Source organism: Cryptomeria japonica, chromosome 1, assembly GCF_030272615.1.
Source record: "Cryptomeria japonica chromosome 1, Sugi_1.0, whole genome shotgun sequence".
Lineage (NCBI taxonomy): Eukaryota > Viridiplantae > Streptophyta > Pinopsida > Cupressales > Cupressaceae > Cryptomeria > Cryptomeria japonica.
In genome coordinates, this window is record NC_081405.1 from 168,376,763 (window position 1) to 168,388,832 (window position 12,070).

General features: G+C 35.6%; 1 protein-coding gene across 3 annotated transcripts in view; it reads right to left on the reverse strand.

Annotated features, from left to right (window-relative positions):
* Positions 1 to 5,988: 5,988 nt before the first annotated feature.
* LOC131042640 (uncharacterized) overlaps positions 5,989 to 12,070 on the reverse strand; it is a 29,402-nt gene continuing 23,320 nt past the window's right edge. The window contains exons 6-7 of one of the 3 annotated variants that reach the window (XR_009105284.2): positions 7,344 to 7,455; positions 5,989 to 6,293 (exon numbers count right to left, since the gene is read on the reverse strand). The gene's annotated coding sequence lies outside the window, so the exon portion shown is untranslated. Of the gene's footprint in view, positions 6,294 to 6,961; positions 7,456 to 12,070 lie in introns of those variants that run through there. The other 2 variants (XM_057975953.2, XM_057975951.2) reach the window with 2 other exon arrangements.

Consider the following 12,070-nt stretch of genomic DNA (forward strand, 5'->3'; position numbering starts at 1 on the left):
AAATTGAGCATCAAGGTCCGCAACAACCTTATGCCCTAGCACACAGCCAATAGCCATAGGTAAAGGGCTAGAGTCATGAGCCAACATGCCTATCGTCGCACCGGACACAACAAATCTAATTGCATCTGAAGATGGAGTCATCCCATCACTGGAGGTGGTCATTGCAAGGGCATGAGCTACTTCAATGCACAAAGGAGGAGCATCGACGACCCCTATGCATGATGAACACATGAGCAGAAAGAGCAATTTCAAAAGCTCACTTAGTTTTTATCATCAAATTGACTTTTACATAGGCATAAATGAATTACTATTTTTAGCTAGAATGTGGAATCTTCCTAAGTAAGCATTGGAATTGAGATCCTAATTTGGCACCATACCACCAAGTAGATTTTGCACATTACAAATAAAACCCTTTATGGTTTTTAAGTTGCTCATTCCCTATAAAATGGAAGTTGTTCTATATTTATGAATTTGTAGGTATCAAAATGCTAGTGAAGCTTCACATAAAAGCTTTTTCTGTGATTATATTATAATCTTTTTTTATTTGTTAATACATTGAGAAAGTTTTGGAATGTGAGGACTTACTCCCGAAAGAGTTTTTTAAAAGAATACTAGTGTTGTGTTATATTGGTTAGGATTTTATGTGTTTTCACATTTTTTTGTATAATTTAGAGCAACTTTTTTTAGAAAGTGTATGTTACTCTCAAGATTCAAACCTCATGGAATCACTCTCTATCATGTCAACAATGGAGATTACTTATTTTGATGTTAACACACCAAAAATTAAACAACAAGAACAATGGCTTGCTCTCTCCTCCAAGCACCTATAGTCTTGAAATTCTATCACCCGGACACCCCCTAGATTACCCTCTATTGACGCCAATGGATCTAGCGTTGTTACGATTGTTGGAAGTCTAAGTTGCTTGTTGATATCTAAGTTGTGTTCTCATTGATGTCAAACTTGGTGTTCCAGATAGAATTTGGTCCGGATATGGTTGTGTATTGTTGCAGGTTTGTATATGACGAGTTCAATATACTAGAAAGAGCCTTCAATGCTCCAATGGTTGAATGTTTTGTTTATCTAGTTCATAAATTGCTTTAGTTTGTTGTTACCGATCTCTAATAGTAAGGTCTTATGTCAGACTGGTCCAAAAAGTCTTTGATGGCCTCTAGATATGTGGAATCTTACGTTGCGCTTTGAAGACATGTTGAGTTGGTTAGTACGGTATTTTAGTTATGTTCTATAATGGTGTTTTTGTTCCAAAAGTGAGTTGTGTTGGATTATGCTTGGTATGTTTAGTGTTTTGTGAATCCGATTGGATTATCTTGTTTGGATCATGCCTTTTTGGTCTAGCTATGCATTAGAGGTTGAGTTAGAATATTGCTATGGATCTCACCATGGTGTGTGGAAATCCGTGTTAAGTAATTTGCATTGGAAGATGTCTTTTGGCTGACTAAGTGCTAAGTTTTATTATTTATCTACACATTATGTTTTGTATCAATTTTGGAGAATGTGTCAACATGTATAGTTTGTTGGATTCGACTTGGAAGGATGTATTGTGATGTCTTTGAGTCCCCTCTTTCTCCTAGAGTGGACCACTTTGAGTATTTTTGGTCCGGGTAGCTTATTTTGTGCAATAATGTTTATTTTGACTATGGTCGACCCTCAATTAGGTTTTTGATGATCTAACCTATATTTAAAGAGTTTGAATGTATGAGTTGTGTATTTAATAGAGTGTGAATTGATGAAAAGCAAATTTGAATGATATGAAAGCATATTTAAGATTGTGGATGTGCAAAAGTCAATTTGTGAAGAGCTTTGAAGGTGATACAATCAGTGAAATAATGTGTTGTGACAGTGGTGGTTATCAGAGATGTTTGTCGTGATGTTGGTTGCTTGACATAGAAGTTCAAGGACAATTTCATGTTCAAGAGATTCTTCTCATATCAATTCTGCTATTCTTTCTATTGTCAAAAGATAGTGGGTCTCTTACAGCCTCTTTTGTATCTTTCCCTGAAGTAGTATGTCTCAGTTGTGCAAGTCCATGTATCTTGTCATAAGGTAGTGTGTCTTAGTTGTACAAGTCCATCAGGTGCATGTTGCTCATTGGTAGTAAGCCTAAAAATTTGTAATCATTTCTATTTATATTGTGAATATGATTCTCAGTGTGGTTTTCCTAGATTGGGTTCTCCCCGTAAATCTAGTCTTTATACGGTGATGGTTGATGTTTTAGTGTTGTTTTTTAAAATATTGTTTAATATAAGTTAGATCGGATTTAAAGTGTTGCAAACTAATTCAACCCCTCCAACCTTGCCATGGGTTTAACAACCATTGGTACCCCATTGGGCGGTGTACCTTTTATCATCGATTGGTGTCTATGCCTACAACTTAAAATTCTACTTCTCACATTGTGGACATTGACTCTACCCCTAATGTCAATCTTGCCCCTCCTCTATTGCCTACTACTTCTAAGGGGATTTGTAGCTTTGCTCAGGCAACCAAATCTAATCTTACTCACCCTCTCTAGTTGATCTACCCTCTTCTATGTGTTAAACCATCCCCAATGGTGTTTTATCGTGTGGATGATGTTTAAAGGTTGTCTATTGGTGTTGACGCTTGGTGTGTCAATTCTTCAACCTATGGCTTTGTCTTCTCAACTTGCACAATTGGGTATTGGACTCTTAGAGGCCCCTCGTGGCTGAGAAGATTGGACTTTACCATTGTGTTGGTTTTTTCATTGCTTCATTTGCCTCTTTTAAGGACCAAAACAGTGATGGTTCAATTGTGGGTTTGGGGAGAACACTCTCTTTCTCAAACCCTAAAGAACCTCCTTTAACCCCTTACTAAAACACTCAATATGTGTTCAATGTGGAATCAATTTTTGAATCTTACCCTAAAATTTTGGAAGAATTCTTGTCACAAGGCCACTAGCAATTCTATTGGTCACTTCTTGAAGGTTAATGATTCCACTACTTTTGTTTGCATTATAGTGGATATTAGCATCTCCAAGCCTCTTCACAAGGATGTAGTTTTGATGGTTAGGGATAGGCCTTGGACTCAATGACTTGATTATGAGGCCCTCCCTTTTAGATGATGTTAATATTTCTCAACTAGTCACTTGGCTATGGATTGTTCTCTTTCACGTCAAAAAGACAATACTACTTGATGGAAGAATGTTAATGGTGATCACTTGATTGTAGAAGCTCTTGATTTTTTGCCAAATTACTCCTCTCACAATAATTACAAGTCATTAGCTTCAATTGTGGCCTTATCAAGGCTTGCAAACCCTATTGGGGAACCTCGCTCGCAACCTCATTTATGCATAGCTTCTACTTAGCTTCAAGTTCCTCTTGAGGTGCATGGTTGCCACTTGCCTTGCTCTATGTATTAATGGCCCTCTATTGGGGTTTCTCTTCCTTTTTCCCCTTGTGATGTAATTATGAAGGATAGTATCGCTTGAGATGTTGTTAGCAGGTGGAGGAAACATCTTCTCTTTCCTCCTCCCAAACTCATAATCAAGTTGTGGGTGAAATGTAAACTTGCTCTTGACATTGGTGGTTCTTGCTTTCGTCCATAATCTTGTTTGGTAGCGTCATTGAAGTTGATCCTTTATTCATGTTGCTTCTCAACTGCTTATGACCTATCAAACCTTATTTTATCGAACCCTTTGGCTGCCTTTGTTTTGGGCAGGAACCTTGTTTCCCCCTACTTTGTTCAAGGATTGAGGCCCTTCCAAAATCCATGCATACCTTAATCAAAAACCTATAAGATCGTGTACAAAAATCACCCCATGTGGAAATATGATAAAATAAAACAATCTAAGATGTGTGAACCAAAAGTGCATGTATTAAAGGCAATTCTTGTGCGCCTTCTAAATACCACAAATATAACCAATTGCATCATAGATTAAGCTAGCATTCACTAGTAGCATGCAAGAGAATAATTTCAAGAGCTACCCACATTTATATGGCTTTAGACAAACTTACACCACTAACATGTAGATAATATATGTCAATCTACCCATCTCAAGAGTTTGATTCAATAAGTGATGGTGATATCTTACTTGATATGTGGTGTGTTTATATGCCTACGTTAGTATTGTCCAATAAGTGACCTTGTCAATGGTGACTAGTATAGTATGCTTGTTTCCTCATCTCTATTAGATCGTGTAGTATAAAATACACTAGTTTTCATATATTTGAACTTTATCACATTTATTGTAAAATGGCTTATGCATTAACAAAACAAATTATAAGAAATGGATAATATAGAAGTTTCATGTTCATATTTTAATGTTGGCTTTGTACTAACATTAGGTAGATATATTTATCACAATATTATTGTGCTCAAATTGTATTATAAACGTAAGCTTAATTGATGGTCATGATCTAAAAGGGAGATCAAAATCCCTATCTTAAATTGTAAGGATTAAGTCTTCTACTATTATGCTTATGAATAGTGGCATATCATCTAATTCTTAAAAGCCTAGATAATAACTAAGCCATGATAGGTGGCACTCAAAGAAAAGGATTTGTCTTTTGAATTGATGTTCCTATTATATGTTTAAATGAATGAATAAAGTTGCTTAGTTAATTAAGCTTGTCTTTTAAGGTGTAAAAAATGATGGTTCAAAAAAATAGTAATCACTTTTCGCTTACTACAAATAGCCCATCTCAAACATTTGGCTACATGATCTACAAACCTACCCCATATGCATTAATTCCGAGTTTTCCAAACTACTAAATCCATCCAAACATATGCATACTCATTCTTTACAAATTGAGATCAAATCCATTCATATTTTTACCATAAAGAAGATTCGTGGTACTATACATATATAATCTAACTTATTGGATGACATTTCCAAATCCTTCCAAATATCATTTCTTTTATCAATTTTGTAAAATCCAATATAAATTGTTTTGGAGTTGGGTTTCCCTAATATCTTGATGATTCGGCTTTAACCTTTATATTTTGAGAATTTCCTATTTTAAATTTTTCCCTAAAGACTACAATATGACCAATGATTTTGTGTCTATAAATTTATATCAGTCTCGGATTGGGGCCTATAAGCACAAGAGCATCTACTTTTTCCAATTATATAGTCTAGTTAATAGTTAACAAGTACAAGAGTATCTACTTATTTCGATAGTCTATTGAGTTTCATTGACCTGTTATTTGAACCATATTCTAATGCCAAATGTAACAACCACCCTTAATTACATGAACTTTTTTAAATGCCTATATAAGTAGATTAAAATTATCAATTAGTTTGATTGAAGCTTAGATTATTATTGTAAAGATAAATCATAAAATAATTATCACCAGCGAATGTTGTATTATGGAGAACATATTCCAGCGAACCTTCTAAACAATAAACATACATACCAACTAGGCCATTAAACTAACCATTAAACCTAATCGTATCTAAAATTCAGAGCAGATCGCAATTTATATTGACTGAATCTCTAGTTGCAACAAAACACACTTAAATAGTTTGGCATGAAGTTGGCATTAGTTACACTACATACTCGAGCTACAAAACACGCATCATTTTGCACCCTAAGCAATGAAGAATCAATCAATGTACACCTCTGTCCCCAGAACTTGGAGAATAATAGGTTTCTTTGGTGGTTAAGGTTAGTTGGCAGTCATCATTATAGTATATTTTGTTTGGTACAGGATCGCCCAAACATCCCAAGGGAGATATGTTACTAAAACCCACACAGAAAAAACACGCCATACTCGATTATCAAAACCACCACAAACCATTCTGCTAATAATTCAAGCGTGTCATTGTATCGTCCAAAAAGAGACGAGTTAACTTACAAAATGTCCAACTTTCTAAAATACCAATGTAAAACAAAAATAAAATGAAGATAAACAAAAATTACAAAATAAAACAGTTGAAACGCTGTAAAATTTTCAGAGAAAAAAAAGTTAGAAGACAAAATCATGATAAAATTACTGTGCCATGCAAAATCATCTCAGCATCAACAAACAATCCTCAATAAATAATTTTGCATGCAACAAGATTCTGGTCACTCATTTACGTAAATAAGAAAATTATAATTATCGTAACATTAACTTCATACAGCACGTATTAAGATGAAATACCCAGATAAATGATTGTAAAATAAATTATAAATCTCAGATGCTAGCAATCGAAATGATATCTTGCTGCCATGCGGGGTGTAACCTTGCAATCTACAACACAGCACTTCATTTCTTCACTCAACTTGACAGAAAAGTCCAACTGATTTCATAAACTTCGAAGTACCAGCTTTAATACCTGCACAAAATAGATATCATGTGCATTGACACACGATGCTAGGAAACTAAATGTTGGCTACTGTACAGAAGCCTCAATTTCTCAACTCGGCTGATTCAAATCATGTAGAAAGTATAAACCAATTAAGCATACAAAGAAAAGGCACCTTAAAACTAAAAATTTCCCAAGTCAAATATCATCCAGTTTATATCATGTCTGTCTCAGCTCAACCCTATTTTTTTTAAATCATGGCAGTCGGAATAACAGGTTAAATTTCATGGAGTTTGAATTGCACGTTTCGTCTGCTTGTATTTTCTCAGATTTCTTTTCAATTTTGTAACATACCATGTAACCTCTTGAGTTAATTTGTCCAATGGTGTGGATCTAATGTTAGGAGGCAACAGGATGGGTTCAATTTTCATGGGCATTAACCATTTAGTTTTGATGGCCAATACAGTTTGCGTTCCCCATAACACTCATACATAGGAGCCATCTTTTCAACTATCCAACAAACTATCACTTCCAATGAAAACCCTCGTTTTACAAGTGGATCATCCAAGTCAAAACAACTTGTTTTACAGAAACTCGTCATTTAGTATCAAATGGTCAAGTATAACATCCCCATCAATCCACAATAAGATAGAGTGCACATATTAAACAGTGTCCAAGAAAATGACAATTAGTGAGAGTAGGCCTAAGCTCCAAATGTCATCCTTGAATTTTAAGAGCAAAATGCCCTTATAAAAGTATATTTTATCCTATGAATATCAACCCATATTTTTATGTGCCGTTTATTCAGACAACTAGCAAGATGAGCATTTTCTTCACTCAATTCACATAAAAAAAAACAGCACTCAAATCTTAAACAACAATATTGACATACGTAAGTAAAAACCCATATTTGTGGGAGGTGCCGATTAACTTGTCATAAGATGTGTCCCAAACACCAATAATGCCTATATCACATCCTAAAGAATAAACCATGCCAAAACATGACATTATTTATAGTAGGCAAAAGCATTTGCATTCTCTAATAATTGGAAACATTTGCAATATCTTTCAGGTACCTACACTTCTTTATAAGCTTATTCCTATTGTTTGCAGTGATCTGCCCATCCACTCCTGCAGCATTGTGATCAACACAGGGACCAATGGAGATCTAAATGTAGCATGATTTGATAGCCTGAAGATCCAAATCAAACAATTTCTCAACCACCTCCATCCAACGATTGGTGCCATTGACCTTAAAAAACTCTCTTTTATTCTAGGAATATCAACCCATATTTTTATGTTCCATTCATTCAGACAACTAGCATAATAAGCATTTTCTCCACCTAATTCATTTTAAAAACAGCAGTCAAACAACAATAATGACGTGTGTAAGTGAAAACTCATATTTGTGGGAGGAGCCAATTAACTTGTCATAAGATGCGTCCCAAATACCAATAATGCCAATATCACATCCTAAAGAATAAGCCATGTCAAAACATGACATTACAGTAGGCAAAAACATTTGTATTCTCTAAAAATTGAATGATGCATCTTGGGGAAACAGGTTTCTTAACCACACAACACTAAATAAAACAGAGCATGTCTTTCCTAACATGCAGAAGAAAACTTATGTAGGTTCCATAGGCTCCAAAAAATGAATAAGATAAAAGAACATCTTTCCTATTACAATCAATCACATGCAAGGGGCAATGATAACTATTTCTGAAGTGTGACAGCATGAAGATTCACCTGTTGTGCTATTCTTTTGAGTCTTTTAGTTTATACAGTTAGCATTTAAATGGTATAAGTTTATTCCTATTGTTCGCAGTGATCTGCCCATCCACTCCTGCATTATGTAATGTCCCCAACTCAAATCATGAGGATTAGCAGCACATTGGTTGTCCTTTCCTTGGATTACCCAAGATAAAGAGGCCTTGAAGCATCATGGGGTAAATATTGAAGTCTTTAACTTGTTCTCAATTCTAATCTTAAGTTGTGTGCACGTCTTTTTATGCAACTTAAGTGAACTTTAAGTTGTTGGCACATCTTTTTAGGCAACTTAAGTGATTCCTAGCCAAAAGACTAAAGTTGTCCCGACCAATGGAGATTTAAATGTAGTATGATTTAATAGCCTGAAGACTCAAATCAAACAATTTCTCAACCATGCCCATCCAATGATTGGTGTCATTGGCCTTAACAATGCAATTTGTAATTGGAAATACAATTCCTAAATGGGAATGTAATTGGACAGTTAATTAATATCATTTTTGGGTGAACAGTAAACACCATATTCTGTTAGTTAGTAGCATCCTCCTCCAACCTCACTGATTTAAAGATTTGCTGGCTCAATAATTAATTATCAAGTAGATCACTTTCTCTCTATCCCTATCTAGGTAAACTAACAAGTACTCAAGATGTGGTATTTGGGAATGCAATTTGACAGTTCAATTGATATTGTTTTTTGGTAAAACAGTGGTGTACTTAGCGGCATCCTCATCCTCTGACCTGCTGTGACGTTTTCACACATCACCCCATCCCAGATGGGAACCCCCTACTTTATAGGCCCTCTTGATCTTTTGGTTTTGGTTTTTTTGGGTCTTTTGGTGGCAATCTCGTCAGTCTCTCTGCTCTTTAAGTGTTTGGGGGTGAAATTGATCTAGTCTACTTTTCGTTTGACCGAATTTGGTTAGGTCTAGTACTCGTTTTGTCAGTTTTAGGGTTTGTGCCTTCAGTCCTAGATTTTAGGGGTTTCCTCTTAGGGTTTGGAAAAACTGAACGTAGAACTGGAATCAGGACCCTTCAAGGAACCTCCCAGTAAAATTTGAGCGAATTCTGAGAAACATTCTATTTTTAGAAAGTTCCTATTTTTTAGGGATTTTCCTGCCTCCTGAAATGTCTTCATTTTGCCGAAAATCAAACTTACTATTTTTAGTAAGTTTATATTTATAGTAAGTCACCTTGCGTCCTATTTTGGCTCTAACTCTGACATTTTGAAAAAGTTTCTATTATTGGAAAGTCTATTTGTGACAGGGCCTTGTAGGCTGACACTAAAGACTGGATATGCACGATCATTTCTAAATCCAGAAAAGTCCAAGGGCAGGCAGAGTGATCAAAATTTGGTTGTGTGGGAATCAATCCAGGAATGGAAAGCTTGAAAATCATCTAAGTCTGGAAATCCACCTTTATCCCTAGAATGGCATCCTAAGTTTGGAAGTATTTAAAATTGGATAAGTTCGAGGTGAAAAAGTCATGAAAGAGTGAAATCCACGCCAAAATCCCAAGTAGGGAGCCAAAAGCAAGACATCGTGGAAAGGGTGAAAATCATGAGATTCCTCCTCCAGATGGAAAACGTGCCCAAGTGAGTGAAAGGGCACTAAAATGAAGTCAGCATGGAAAGCATGAAAAATGATGAATTCCTTGATCACATGCAAATAGCGCCCTACAAGGAAGTCTGGCGCTAAAATCACATGCTCATGGAAAGTCAAAGATTTGTGAATTCCTTGACACGTGCAAAATTCCACCCGGATGGAGGAGGGTGCTAAAACGCCCATGTCATGAAAAATGTGAAAGAGTCAAATTCCTTGCCCAATGTAAAATTTCGCCCAAGGATGAGTTAGGGTGCTAAAGGGAGGTGTCATGGAAAACTTCAAATTTGGTAAATTCCTCCTCCAAGTCAAAATTTCGCCTGTGCTAGAAGAAGGATTCCAAGATCAAATGGACATGGAAAAAGAAAGAAATGAAGAATCCATCACCAAGTGAAATCCACGCCTGGCTCAAGAATGAAGAAAATTTTCCAAGGCAACGGGAAAATTGAGGGCCAAGAATGGAATGAAGAAGCAAGAATTCCCCTCGGTAAAAAAATTTAAAATTCCATTTTTTAGACACTAAATCTCATCAAAATTTGAAAAAATTTACAAATTTGGAGTGAAAAATTTTTTTCTCTCATGGACCTAGGTCCTAAATTTTAGGAAAGTTCCTAAAAAATAGGAGATGTGAAAATTGGTCGAAAAGCTACCTGTGAACATGATGAATTCAAAGAGCACAAAAAATTCCTTCCTCAAGAAACAAATTTCCAAAAAAAATTCTCTTGTTACAAAATGTGCCCAAGGTTGGAAGCAAAATGTAAAAATCGAGGTTCAAGAAGAAAGGTTCAAAATTCAAAAAATTCCTTCCTCAAAGAAGAATTGCACCCAAGAAGAAGAAATTCCAAGGTCAGAATTTGGCTAAGTGTTGGAAATTCCTTCCTTCAAGACAAAATTCCAAGAAAGCTAAAAATTGACAAGTGTTGGAAATTCCTTCCGTCAAGACAGAATTCTTGGAAAAAGTGAAAATTTGGCCTAGTGATGGAAATTCTTTCCTTCAAGACAGAATTCCAAGAAAGTGGAAAAATTGACTAAGTGTTGGAAATTCCTTTCTTCAGGACAAAATTCCTTCCTCAAGAAACAAATTTCCAAAAAAAATTCTCTTGTTACAAAATGTGCCCAAGGTTGGAAGCAAAATGTAAAAATCGAGGTTCAAGAAGAAAGGTTCAAAATTCAAAAAATTCCTTCCTCAAAGAAGAATTGCACCCAAGAAGAAGAAATTCCAAGGTCAGAATTTGGCTAAGTGTTGGAAATTCCTTCCTTCAAGACAAAATTCCAAGAAAGCTAAAAATTGACAAGTGTTGGAAATTCCTTCCGTCAAGACAGAATTCTTGGAAAAAGTGAAAATTTGGCCTAGTGATGGAAATTCTTTCCTTCAAGACAGAATTCCAAGAAAGTGGAAAAATTGACTAAGTGTTGGAAATTCCTTTCTTCAGGACAAAATTCCAAGAAAGATGAAAAATTGACTAAGTGTTGGAAATTCCTTCCTTCAAGACGGAATTCCAAGCAAGGAAGAAATCACACCCAAAGATGAGTTGAAGATAAAATTTCTAAAGGCAAAGAAGGAATTAAGGATGAACTGAACAAGAAATTTCCCCCCGAGGAAAATTTTGAAATATCCATTTTTGGGCATCAAAAATCATATGAATTTCAAAATGATGTAGATTTGGATTCGTGAGAAATTTTTCTCTATCCTTGACCCTTGAACCCTATTTTTGGAAAGTTCCTAAAAAATAGGAGGTGGTGGAAAATCATTAAAAATCTCCTACAGAGCAAGTAAAGTTCGAAAAACTTCAAGAAAATTCTTCATGGATCAAATTTTTTTCTCCTGAAATTTTCTCTCTCCGAGGGTTTCTCGCCAAATGGCAACCGAGTCAACGCATGAAGAATTAATGGAGCATCTTTTGCATGTAGCCACCACATTTAAGGCATTATGGCAGGTTCTTTTTGCATGCAGCCGTCACGTTCGGGAGATGATAGTGCATTTATGGCATCATGGGCGATTTTGCATGGAGAAATATTTATTGCATTTATGATGTATTGGGTTGATTTGATGGACTATGGTGCATTTATGCACAAATGGATGCCATTTTGGGCATGTAGGAATTAATTGTATAAGGGCATGATGGGTTATTAATTGTTGATTCCCACCTTGTTGAATCATGTGTGGGGAATCTTTTAGGGGAAAACCCTAATTAGGGTTTTACATGTACCCAAGGCATGAAGCCTATATAAAGGGGTGACCCCCCTCATTTGTAAAGAAAGAGGGAGATTTGTATGAAATTGTTGCGATAAGTTTTTGAGATAATAACAATGAAACATTGTTCTCTGATGGTGTCCACTTAAATTATTTTTTCAAAACTTGCATGGTTTCACCTTCCTCACTTAAGAGTAGAAGTAGTATAGTGTTTTGATTTCAATGGAGAATGTAATGGTGTTCGATGA